The sequence below is a fragment of the Chenopodium album genome, chromosome 14, assembly GCF_948465745.1.
Source record: "Chenopodium album chromosome 14, dcCheAlbu1.1, whole genome shotgun sequence".
NCBI classification, from domain to species: Eukaryota; Viridiplantae; Streptophyta; class Magnoliopsida; order Caryophyllales; family Amaranthaceae; genus Chenopodium; species Chenopodium album.
Genome location: NC_137847.1, coordinates 12,347,745 through 12,361,408, shown reverse-complemented (window position 1 = coordinate 12,361,408; position 13,664 = coordinate 12,347,745). Strand labels below are relative to the sequence as shown.

At 33.8% G+C, this 13,664-nt stretch overlaps 1 long non-coding RNA gene across 8 annotated transcripts; it reads right to left on the bottom strand.

Annotated features, from left to right (window-relative positions):
• Positions 1-7,803: 7,803 nt before the first annotated feature.
• Positions 7,804-13,276, bottom strand: LOC145580069 (uncharacterized). Of its 8 annotated transcripts, XR_014099269.1 has the most exons (6): positions 13,099-13,276; positions 12,617-12,985; positions 11,666-11,876; positions 10,014-10,206; positions 9,664-9,914; positions 7,804-8,109 (listed from the first exon to the last, which is right to left on the bottom strand). It is a non-coding gene; the product is annotated as an uncharacterized LOC145580069 (long non-coding RNA). The 8 variants fall into 8 exon arrangements; XR_014099268.1 differs by having other exon boundaries at positions 9,664-10,206; XR_014099271.1 differs by lacking the exon at positions 10,014-10,206.
• Between the last annotated feature and the right edge of the window lie 388 nt (positions 13,277-13,664).

The window sequence follows — 13,664 nt, the reverse complement described above, 5'->3', positions numbered from 1 at the left end:
TTCAAGCTATTCAAATTTGTGGTGATTATCCTTCATTTGATTAATTATTCAATGTTCATGAACGCAAAGCACTACAGGAGCACTTAACTGAAACTGATTCTCCTTGTAAAGTTGGGTGGTTATGCCCCGAGCAGTTATCCACTCCTAGAATCATAAGCAACCCCTGTGACGTGTTGAATTATGTTGAACAGAGTATCAGGGAATCAGTTCGTGCGGGAGACAAGTTCATATTTGCCCCATGTTATAGAGAGTATGTCTAACCATGTCAAATTCAATCGTTTGGCCTCATTATATGTTGACTCCTAAATATTAATTTGTTTGTCTATTGTGAACTTATGTAGGGAGCATTGGAGCCTCATGGTGATTTGTAATTCCAATAACACAATCTATCACTTTGATTCAACTCGATCATCGGAAAAGTGGCTCGTGAAGTCTATATTGCAAAAGTAAATATATATAGCTACCTAGTGATGATTATTGCTAACTAATTTAGTAGTCAGACGACTAATCAAATTTGAATGTACTTTACTACAGTGTTATGAAGAAGCTACATTGTCGTACTCCTCAGGGTCCAACATGGAAGTCACCGATGGTAATTTACTCGATATTGTGATTATCTTAAACATCTATGTTAGTAAACATTTGCTAATTTTCTTTGCATGTTTCACTGATGTGATTTGTTCGTCATATGCTAGTGCGCACAACAAGAAAATGGACTTGATTGTGCTTTGTATGTGATGAGATTCATGCTTGACTTAATAAAATGCTCTATTGATGTGATTTCAAGCCTTAGACACCTAAAACTAGGTAAAATTGACATGTTATGAGAAAGAAATAGTTCATTTGATAAGAAAGGTAGAAAATGGGCTAAAAAGAAGTCATATAGGCCATATTTGGGCCATTTTTTGTTAATATGCTCTTTTGATGTGATTTCTAACCTTATACACCTAAAACTAGATAATATTCACATGATATGAGAAAGAAATAGATCATTTGATAAGAAATTTAGAAAATGGGCTAAATAGAAGTCATGCATGTAGGCCATATTGGGGAAATTTTTGGTAAATTGCTCTTTTGATTCAATTTTAAGCCTTAGTCACCTAAAACTAGGTAGCATTGACATGTTATGAGAGAAAAATAGTTCATTTTATAAGAAATGTAGGAAATGGGCAAAGTAGAAGTCATATAGGTCGTACTTGGGCCATTTTGAGTACAATGCGTCTTAAAACTTAATAAAATGCTCTATTGATGTGATTTCAAGCCTTAGACACATAAAACTAGGTAACATTGACATGTTATGAGAAAGAAATGATTCATTTGATAAGAAAGGTAGAAAATGGGCTAAATAGAAGTCATATAGGCCATATTTGGGCCATTTTTTGTTAATTTGCTCTTTTGATGTGATGTCTAACCTTATACACCTAAAACTAGATAATATTTACATGTTATGAGAAAGAAATAGATCATTTGATAAGAAATGTAGAAAATGGGCTAAATAGAAGTCATGCATGTAGGCTATATTAGGGCAATTTTTGGTAAAATTCTCTTTTGATTCAATTTTAAGCCTTAGACACCTAAAACTAGGTAACATTGACATGTTATGAGAAAGAAATAGTTCATTTGATAAGAAATGTAGGAAATGGGCAAAGTAGAAGTCATATAGGCCGTATTTGGGCCATTTTGAGTATAATGCATCTTAAAACTTAATAAAATGCTCTATTGATGTGATTTCAAGCCTTAGACACATAAAACTAGGTAATGTTGACATGTTATGAGAAAGAAATAGTTCATTTGATAAGAAAGGTAGAAAATAGGCTAAATAGAAGTCATATAGGCCATATTTGGGCCATTTTTTGTTAATTTGCTCTTTTGATGTGATTTCTAACCTTATACACCTAAAACTAGATAATATGACATGTTATGAGAAAGAAATAGATCATTTGATAATAAATGTAGAAAATGGGCTAAATAGAAGTCATGCATGTAGGCTATATTAGGGCAATTTTTGGTAAAATGCTCTTTTGATTCAATTTTAAGCCTTAGACACCTAATAGTAGGTAATATTGACTTGTTATGAGAAATAAATAGTTCATTTGATAAGAAATGTAGGAAATGGGCAACGGAGAAGTCATATAGGCCATTTTGAGTAAAATGCGTCTTAAAACTTAATAAAATGCTCTATTGATGTGATTTCAAGCCTTAGACACCTAATAATAGCCAAAATTGATATGTTATAAGAAAGAAATAGTTCATTTGACAAGAAATGTAGAAAATGGGCAAAGTAGAAGTCATATAGGCCATTTTTGATAAAATACATATTGTTTAGCCTATTTAATTAATTCTAACATAATTTTTCTGTATTTCAAGTTTTGCAAGGTACAAAAGGATGGTCCGTTGACAATCAATGAACTTAATGAAGTTCGTGACATGTTGGCGTCTTTTATCACCTTTAACATGTAAATGTCACTTTTATTGTGAATTTATGTTTCGTTAACTTTTTAACTATATTGTTATTCATTAATTACTTACTATCCTTTGTATATATATATATAACACTTTTTATTTATTGTATTGCATTTGGGAATATTTATATCTATATATGAATTATTGTTTTTAATATTATTTGTATCTTATTATAATATTTAATAATATTATTATTATTGGTAATTATAATAATAATATTATCAATTATTTTTGTTAATATTATTGGTGGAATTACAGGCCTGAAAATAGGTTATTATTGCTGGAATTACAAGGGTTTTTTTATTATTATTGCAAGAAAACACGAAAAAAAAAATTGTAAAATGGCACCGGTTAACCGGTGCCAAAAGTGACTTCCACCAAAAAAAAAATGCGCAGGTTTTCATTATTGGCACCGGTTAACCGGTGACCAAAATTATTAAAGGCGCCGGTTAATCGGTGCCAAAACCGGTTTCTACCACCAATTTTGAACCGGTGGCAAATTTGGGAGGAATTGGCACCCCCCACATTATCACCGGTTCAAACCGGTGGCATACATGGGGTAAAAACTGGTGCCTTTTTCTGTTTTTCTACTAGTGCATGTTTTGCCTCAACTCATCAACTTCTTGTTGGGAAGCCATTAGTATGAATTTTTTCTTGTGTCTAATGGGCTTATCGAAGAGTAGAACTTGAATGAAGGTGTTGTCCTTGATTAAGCACCCTTCTCTTCTTGAACAAGTACTGCAGAAAAGGAAGTTATGGATATTTATTGTTAACTGTTTGACTCAAACTCGATTCAATGTGCATAGATGGAGAAAGATCATAGAAGAATGAGGGGAATGATATGTATGGAGAAAGCATGTGGAGAGTAGAAAGATGAGTAGATGGAGAGATGTGGAAGAATTTAGGAATAGAGTGGACCCCCAATTCAAATGACGGAAAGAGCGACTCATGCATGAACCTAAGACATAGTGACATATACACAAAGTGTGTGCTAATCCTAGTGAGTGTATGTGGCATGTTTGACTCTTGTCATGACCATGTGACTAGACTATGTGACTATACTCAAACAAAGACTAAGTTAAGACCTCACGTATGTGCACAAAACTGGACAGGCTGTAGTATTGCAGTCATAACTTTTGATCTATTACTATGATTGGGACGAAACCAACTCCTAATGAAAGATAAAACTCAGGGCTACAGATCCATAGGTTATACGACTCATAACTCTTCCTATAAATCCGGCTATGACCCAAACAAGTCGACGCTTGTGCAGTATACGGAAATAAAAGTCCGGGTTGATTCAAATGAACTATGACTCGATTTTGGACATATTTATTGGTTCAAATTAATTAATCAATTAACTAAGCAAAGTCTTTTAGTAATTGGTTAGTTTATTTAAGCATATTCATATCACAAGTCAAACCAAACGGATGATTTAATCACATATAAATATGCACAAGTAAATAATGCACAAGTAGTCAAATATTCGCAACATGATGCAATGAGTTTGCAACCTAACCATGGCTCTAGTTCTCTAAAGTTCAAGGATAAGGGTTATTCAAAGAGGGTCTATGGTTATGAGTCCAGACGCATCGCGCAGAAGCCTTACCTTTGGAAGGGTTGGCGCGTATGGATGGGACCCCGCAAGTTAAACTTGCTTCCATGGTTTGGTGAATTCACAAACTCGGATGTACCCGTCGTTGCAATGAGCGTTCGATTGGGTAGATGGAGCGTAAATTCCCAGAGGGTTATATCCATATGTAGAATAAATATGGGTTCAGGAAAATGAGAAAAACTCAATTAGGAAGTAAAATCGAGCAAACAGCACTAGAACTGGTCAAAGCAAGAAGGTAGATTTCTGGCTCGGTATTGGAAGAACATACCGCGAGACAACAGGGACCGTCGCGAGACGATGACCCTGTCTCCACGCGACATTGCTGTCGCATAACGACAGTGCTATCGTACTGCGACGAGCACTGTTTTCTCAGCGCCAGGTCCTACACACCTCAGCAGCTTTCTATTCTTAGAATTTTCCAGTTTTTCGTAGCGTTATTTCGATTCTAGTTGTGAAAGGTATTTCCCTAATTTCCTACGTGTAAAAAGCCTATGTTTTTGACGCATTACGGATGGTTTATCCAACGCGGACCTTTTTATGTTTATGTCAATAATGTCAATAAAAATTACGCACATGAATACTTAGAACTTTTCGAGTCTCATCCAATAATTCTAAATTATTGCCAAAATAAATTTTAGGAATTAAAATAGAAATCCTCCCCAGCGGAGTCGCCACAAAATTGTAGAGAATATTTCAAGCATCCTACACTTGAGCCCCACTGTGATCATACATTTAAGTATAGTGGCGTCCAAAGGAAAAGAAGCTAGAGTAAAATAATCGTCAACAAGTTTTAGGAACTTGTAAACCGTTCACAGGGTGAAGGTTACACCCCTTCAGGATCCATGAGATCGCTAACTCCATAGTGGTCTGGAACCATGACTGGATATTCGGGGATGAAGGTAAAAATCCAACCTAAAAGAGATTGAACCTGCCCTAAAAATAGGCCTCTACTTTATTCTTCGCATATTCATGTGCGCTTTCTGACTAACATACAATAATATATTAATCCTAAACCTATTTAATCTATGTTGATTGAATATTAATGCGAAAACAAATCTATTATTGGCGATCACTGGAATTAAAATCATATTAGCCTAAATAAGATTATAAATTATCTTATTAAGCGTGATTTCAAGTACAAATTCCCTTTAATCCTGCAAGAGAGGGCGTGATCAAGCAATAACAACAATAATATATATCAAGCAACATAATAATAACAATCATCATCATAAAAATAATATTCTCATCAAAGCATAATAATATTATTAGCAAGATCCTAAGCATGATACAAACATGATTAATGACAAATCCTAGCATGTCACTAAGCAATAAAGATCAAATCTTCATTCCTAACATGATACTAACATGATAGAAGAAATAGGAAGTAACCTAAACATGATACTAGAAACCATACATGATACTAGGAATTAAAATAATCTAAGCATGATTCTTATAGATATAGAGCAATAAAACAACTTACTTTGTTGCCTAGTATCTCTTTCTATCAAAACAATATACGCGTTAGTAACTTCAATGAAAATATTAAATCAAACAATTAATTTAAATAATTGAAATAGGGATTTGGGACCAAACTCTCAGAAATTATCAACCTTTCACGTCTAGGGCGAAGACAACTTCGATCTTGGCTAGGTGTGTCTAGAACTCGTGAATACGGTATTGTGTTTGTGAAAAGGCTAGGCTTAGAAAGAGAGAAGAGAATAGAATTAGATGATTGTTGATGATTGAAAACGGGGAAATACGACCCTATTTATAAGAAAAATAGTCCGAAAACGATTAGAAAAAGACCGAATCCAATCTGGAATAAAGCTACTTCTGTCGCGGCACCACAGGGTCCAGCGCGGCACGACAGCTTCATCGCGGCGCGATGATTCTGTCGTTTTGCGTTTTCCAAAATATGGCAGAGTCGTTAATCTAATTAAATTAGACTAATTAACGTCCGTACTTATCTTTTAAAATCATATTTAATTCTTTTACAAACACTTGTTTTATTCCAAATTAAATTCTTTATTTTCTAAAAATATAATTACTAATCCTAATTCCACTAGAATTTAAAAGAACTTTCTAGATTATTCTAGAAGATTTAAAGTCAATCCTAATGACTTTAGGAATAATAATTAATGGGCCCTCCACTAGATCATTGGGCCGTATATAAAACTTGTTTCGGGCCTAACTTCGTATTTTGGCCATAACTTCTTCATTATTCATCGAAATTGGGCTTATAATATATTGTTGGAAAGCTCTTTTCGAGCCCAATCCAACTAAGGACCCTTATCATGGACCAAACTAAATTAGATTGCCTATTTTCATATTTTTGAAAACAGAAAAATGTATTTTTATATTAAAACAACCGCATTACAATATTTTTCACACTTTCACTTCGTTCGATAATCAATGACGTGAAAGGTATTCATCACTAGGTTTGGTTTTTGGGGAGACACAATTAGGTTTTTACACCCATAAAATTCATTTAAGACCCAATTTAGTATTTGGGCCATAACTTCCTCATTATTCATCGGAATTGGGCTTATAATATATCGTTGGAAAGCTCTTTTCGAGCCCCATCCAACTACACAATTATTGGACCCATATGATGGACCAAACTAAATTGGATTGGACATTTTTCATAAATGGAGTACGAAAAGAAAGATTTTCGAAACAGAAGGAACCTTTTTTATTAAAAAACAGAGGAATCATGAGACTCTTTCACATTTCACTTTGTTCAATAATTAATAACGTTTTACTCATTACTGGGTTTAGTTTTTGGGGAGACACAATCAGGTGTCTACAATAGGCAACAAAAATTGACTCGTGAAGGCTACACCCCTTTCACAATCCATGAGATTACGAACCCCATATGGTTCGGAAACACAAAAGGAGGATCGGGGATGATTGTACGAAGTGAGTCATGGAGTCACATTCGCCCGTATTGGCTTCTACTCGATTCTTATTGTGAAAAGTGATTCCTGCGATCTCAAAGGCATGCAAACAAAGATTCAATTTGCTCCAAACTATAATTATGCTAAATTGGTTTAATGTTAATGTAACATATAATTCTTTAATATCGTGATCACTTCAGTTAACAACAAGATTAAAAAGGAACCTAAACCGGTCGTTTAAATTATCTTATTAGTAATGATATTTAATACATATTCTCTTTAAACATGAAATATCATGATCAATAATAACTATATATTAAACAATAATATTAGAAGCAATTCACTACTACAAAAAGCGTGTTTTTTGGACGCTTTTTAGGCCTTTTTTCGACGCTAAAAAGCGTCGAAAAATTATTTCTCGACGCTGCAAAAAAGCGTCGCAAATCCATGAGTCGAAAATTTATCAGGGACACAAAAAAGCGTCGAGATTCTCGACGCTTTTTAGTGTCCAAACTAATATACAAAGCGTCGAAAATTACGTATTTCGCGCATTATCCAAATGTATGTAGTTTTTTAGCGACGCTTTTTCCCGTCCACATAATCAAATTTAGCGACGCTTTTTGTTGTCTTGCGTTTATTCGTGTCAGCCTATGGTATGGCGGGAAAGTCTTTGAAATTTGAAAATGTGCAATTATGTAGACATTAAAAAGCGTCTAGATTTATTTTTTAAGCTTTTTTTTTCTTTTTATTCCTTTTATTAAATTATTACCATCATACATACATTATAGTTATTTAAATTTATCATAAATTAAATTAATAACATTAAAATTGAAATAAACAAATATTCAATATAACAAGATCAGATTAAAAAAAACAATAATTAATCAACAATAATAAGAGTATGTTGCTAACAATTACCAAATTTATAAATAAAAGAAAACATCAACATAATTAACTAAATAAAAAAAAAGTCGCATATTATAGTAGCTTGTCCCTAAATAATACATCACTAATATAAATAGGACTAAAAACCAAAATAGATAGATGATGGCGTTATAGACGATATAGTCGCTTGTTTTGATGCTCAAGTGTCCCGACCTATTCTCTTGTTGCTCCTACATTGCCTTTTCCAATCTTCAAAAAAAAAAAAAAAAAAGTATAAATTAGTACATTACACAATATAGCCTTATATACACACACACACACACAAGCTCAAAATTATATTGGCTTATACACAGCACAATCCAAATGAGCATAATCAAAGTTGATGTTGCAGTTGGTAGCATGATTATACAGAGCACTATAGGTTTTGTTATCCCAATTAACCAAGTCAATAGATGGCTAAATGAAGCCTCATCTTCTACATAATAAAAATTTTCTTAGCATATTTAGGTTCAAAGCATGGTGGTGTTCCCAATAGGTGGGAACTAATGGATCAGATTTAGAAATGGCGACTCAATGGATTCTCTTCGAAGTTCCTGAGATTAAGTCCAAATCAACTCAGCAGATAAAGATACAACACATCACTTCATCATATCTCAAATCACTAAAGATTCATAATTTTCATTGTCATACCCTTTTACCAGATGCAAAATATTAGTTCTAAGTAGGCATGTAGACTAAATCAATTTAAGTAGGCAACTAGATAGTCAAGAAATAGCACATCACAGTAGGTAATCACTATCAAATAATCAACCAGGATATCTGCATTAAATAATCAGCTTGTAATCCACTTTTCCTTTTCATTTATCACATTAAGAAATAGCACATCACAGTAGGTAATCCACTTTTCCTTTTCATTTATCATAAAAGAAAAGTCAATCATTTGCAACTTAGCACTAGCAGCAAAATACTTCAATGAATATAGTAAACAACAAGTTACTACACAATACAGGATCTGAAAAGTTTAAGAGTTTTTAGTTCTGGATTTCAGTTCTGAAATTGTTAGGAATATATAGTAAACAGCAAGTTACAATACACAATACAGCAAGTTACTACACAATACAGCAAGTAGCAGGGGAGCAGGGCAGACAAGCAGAATAAAAGCAGCAGGGGAGCAAGGCACACACGCGCGCACACACACACACACACGCACACACACACACACACATCACAAGCAAGCATTCACACAAGCTCTGACTTTCACACACACACACACACACAAGCTTTGAATTTCACACACACACAAGCATTTTTGGATTGAAGTTCTGATTTCCATTTCTGAACTTCAGATCTGAATTCAGTTTTAGATTTCAGCTCTGAGTCAAATCTGATTTTTAGTTTTGAACTTCAGATCTGAATTCAGTTATGGATTTCAGCTGATATGGTTACAAGTTAATACTTCTAAAAAGATACTCATGAAAAATTAACAATATAAAATGGCATACGACTCCAGCCAAAATTTACCACAACAATGACCCAGACCATTTTATCAAATTCATCCCAAAAATTCTACTCGAAATAGTAGTAATTCATATAACTCGAATATCAAGTTTTGAAAACAAAAACTGAAAAAAAGCATACTGTTATATACATTAACATACTAAAGAGATTCCTAATTTAAGAACATATTCAAAAGAAACAAACAAAATTTATGTTCAACTTCCAATTAAGTATATGTGCCCTCACTAAAAATAATCAAGCAAGACAACCTAAATACATTTATCAGAAACAAAGATCACGTTGTACCGTGCAAGATATTCTGGAGGACCTCCCAAATTTCACAGCCTCATCCTGAATCTGTGTTGCCAATTCCCCTGTCGATGACAGTACTAACACGGTTGGTCCCATTTGTGTATTGTTGCGGCGCTGCTTAAGATGCATAAAACCTGGAAGAAGATAACCTAAGGTCTTTCCAGAACCCGCCTTAGCAATTGCCACAATATCTCAACCTTGCATTGCAATTGGCCATGACTTTGCCTGAATAGGTGTAGGTGTACCTGTAAAAGCAAAAAACCACAAGAGTGCTGAGTAAAAAAGCTAAAAAGTTCCTGAGTTAAGCTATTATGAATCACAGAGGATCATGCAAGAAGAAGCACCATCCTCCTGTGCAGGTAGCGAATGCTTGCAAGATGCAAGCCACATCAGGAGGTGGCATCTTCTTTTTGTTTGGACCATGTGGCAAACTAAATCATCATCAACAGCAAGCCGGCCACGAACTTTGATGATTCGAAAAGCCCATCTCAAACAATGGTCCAGCGTAAAAGAGCACTCCAATTACAAAGTTAGCTCCTACAAACAGCCAACTAAATTAAATCTGCCTTGGATCCTTGACATAAGGCAACAAAGAACCATTTCTAAAACAATCTGGTGCTATTTGCTACCCTTTTCACTCCCAGTATTCTTTTACCCTGCCTGGGAATATCAAAATGCTATGAATTAGCTTAGATAAGTAACCAAACATAGATAAGGGCCTGTGCAACCAGACCCTTAGCACAGGGCCCCGAATCGTTAAGGGCCCATTTATACATGGAGCCCAACCCTAAGTGAAAAAAAAAATTGCCGCGGCTCAATCAAGCGTGAATTAATTTCCATCAGCCATTCTTCTTCCCGTTTTAATTACACCCACAAATCAAGCAAATTACCTCGTAAAATGTTTTTAGTTTGCTTAAAAAATCTAAAACCTTCCTTCTTTAGCCATTAATTTTCTTATTTTACCCCAAATTCTTCATTTTTCCAAATAAACTTCTTGTCTTCCTCTATCAATCACAATAGTTGTGAGGAGGATTTTCTCAATACCTGAATTACTTCCGATGGAGGAATTAATTACTTCGTTTTCCACCAAATAAAACCCTTAATTTTCATATAACAAAGGCTAATGTGTATAGAATTTCAAATTCTCTAGGAGTTATTTAGCTATCATTGCCAATATGTGTGATTTTTAAAGTTGGAAACTAAGAAAATTATTGTAATGGCTTAATGGGTACTCCCATGAGTCGGTGAGTTGCGGCTATTGGAGTTGCGGTAAACTTTTATCAAGTTGTTTCCATCCTCTTTTCACTTTCAATTATTATCCTAATTGTTAAATATTAGTTTTTTAGGTGCATTGTTTGTTTAATTATTAAATATTAATGTAGTTTTATTTTTAATTATGGCTGCCAAATGATTATCCAGAGAAGGTGCAATATGTAGAATTGTTGATGAATTTGCTACAAAAATGGCTAGAATTTTTTTTTTTAATTTTGAAATTATATTGGGATATCAGGATATGTACTGTTTAAAATGTTGTACTCTGTCAAAAAAAATGGTGTAATATGATTATTGAAATTATACCTAATAAATAAATTTTAATCCCCTCAAAAAAAAAAAAAAAAAAAAAAATTAATGGGGCCTAATTTCTAAGTTTAGAATAGGGCCCCTAATATGGTTAAGACGGCCCTGTAAATTAAAGCGAAACACCCACAAAGTATTTCTCAAAGAATTGCAATTAGACCCGAAGATCATAAATGAAAGATCATAAATGATGATTTAAATATAATCCTAATCTAATGTCAAATCATACACGAAGGTTTCATGATCTCATGTACATATTTTATTTTTTAGTTGGCAAGGGACAAGGCTGATAACCTCACTTGTACTCTTATTTTATTTTTTAGATAGCACCACATGCCTGTTTCCTTACTAAGTCAGAAATTCCCAATAAAATTACCAAATAACAGGGAAAGAATAATAAACAACATATAAGAAATACCTCTCCCGATCCCATACCAATTGAAGTACCATGGGAACACTCATGTGAAGGTGTTCCCAAGTTGAAAGATTGTCACCTACCAGTCCATGTTGCAGCATACCTTTGGCTGCCTATAAATCCAGCTCGAGTATGTAAGAACAAATGCCCGCTTATCTTCTTTTGCTAATCTCATGTCTTCATATGTAAATCTAGCCATGAGCATCCCATAGACCTGAAATGTCAACAGAATCTCATATTAGATCAAGCTATGTCAATCATATTAAAAAATGAGCAAGAAAAACAAAAGGAATAAATATATAGAGTAATAGATTGTGGTAGTATGAATGATTTTGGCTGCCGCCAATGTATTTCTCAAAGAATTGCAATTAGACCCAAAATTGGAAAAAAAAAAAAAAAAAAAAAAAAAAAAAAAAAAAAAAAAAACATAAATTTCTGAGTCTGACCAAAATCAACAACCAAACACGACATACAAAAAAACCCTTGATTCTAATACAATGGCTTTCTACTATTATAAAATAACTACAAATTCAATGCTATTTCACAACAATTAAATGTAACAAACTAATTCTAAACAGAATTTTAGCACGAAATTCTGAAAATAGCCATTCACCTTGTACCAATTTCATCGATCAACATATATTAGCCACTGACTAATTCTGTTCAATAGCCACTAACTTAACCTAACCACCAGGCATTTTCATATTCTAATACGATCAGAAAACCAAATGCCGCCCATCCAACCCATCAATTTCTTCTATCCCTAAAATCAACCTAACTAGACGTAATGTACTAATGTGATAATCCTCAAGTCTGCTAAGTTACATGCTACAAAAGTTTTAAAAAAACCATGCTTTCTAATCATGCATTCACAGCAACAAATTCAATAACATGCATAATCAAGATTTATGTTAATCAATTCACGATATGTCGATATATCAAACGAAAACTAACCGTGCATACAAGCTAATATCTTTCCAAGATAACTTGTGGGAGTGACCAAAACACGAACACCTTTTCCATCCATTGTTAGAATTCCGATAGTGTTCTCCGGATTAGACTACACGAAATCAATCAATAACATCAAAACCCATCAAGTAATATCCACAATTAACTACCACATTCATAAAAAAAAAACACCATTGATAACAAATTCAACCCCCAAACTGTAAATGAGGGTTTAAAGAAGTGAAGAGCGAGAAAGAAATCCTGAGTTTTAGCGCCGCAGATGAGATTAACAGCATCAGAAAGAGCTTGAAATCTGGTGGGCGAGTAATCACCATTACGCATCCACTTCGAATTGACGATGCAGATTATAGTCGCCTGAAAATTCCAATAAAAAAGGGGGAATAATAGAATTTCAGTAAAATTGAAAACCCTAATTTTGAAATCGTTTTAGGAAGCAATTTAATATGAGATTGAGTATAAGGCAAAACCTCGAGCACCATGATTGAGAAGAGGAGAGAAAATCCAGAAATTGAGAGATCGATGAAGAGGATTTCAGTGACGAAGGAGTTTGTGTTGAGGTGCTGAGATCTAAGAGTTAGAGAGAGAGAGAGAGAGAGTACTTTGGGTATATTTGTGGCCTGGGTATAAGCCGGTTTTTTACATTTCTTTTTTTTTCTTTTTAATTTTCCTTGGGTTCCTTGAGTCACGTGCAAATTTTAAGAATTTGTCGACGCTTTTTCTTGTCAAGAACTGATTCGACACATAAAAGCGTCGAAAATAAGCGGGAATTTATTTTCGCGTGGACGCCCCATACATAGCGTCGAACCAATAGCGTCCAAAAACCAAGGGATTTGTAGTAGTGATTTAACCATAATATCGTTATTCAAATCAAATCATAATACTAACCCTAATCATGATACTAGCAATAAGGAATGAAAAGAAGAGTAATTAAGTGAATTTATTACTCATGTTCTGCGTTTCTTTGAATTGCTACATCATGAATAAATTGTTAGTAACTTCAATAAAAGTATAAATCAAATTGAAATTAAACTAA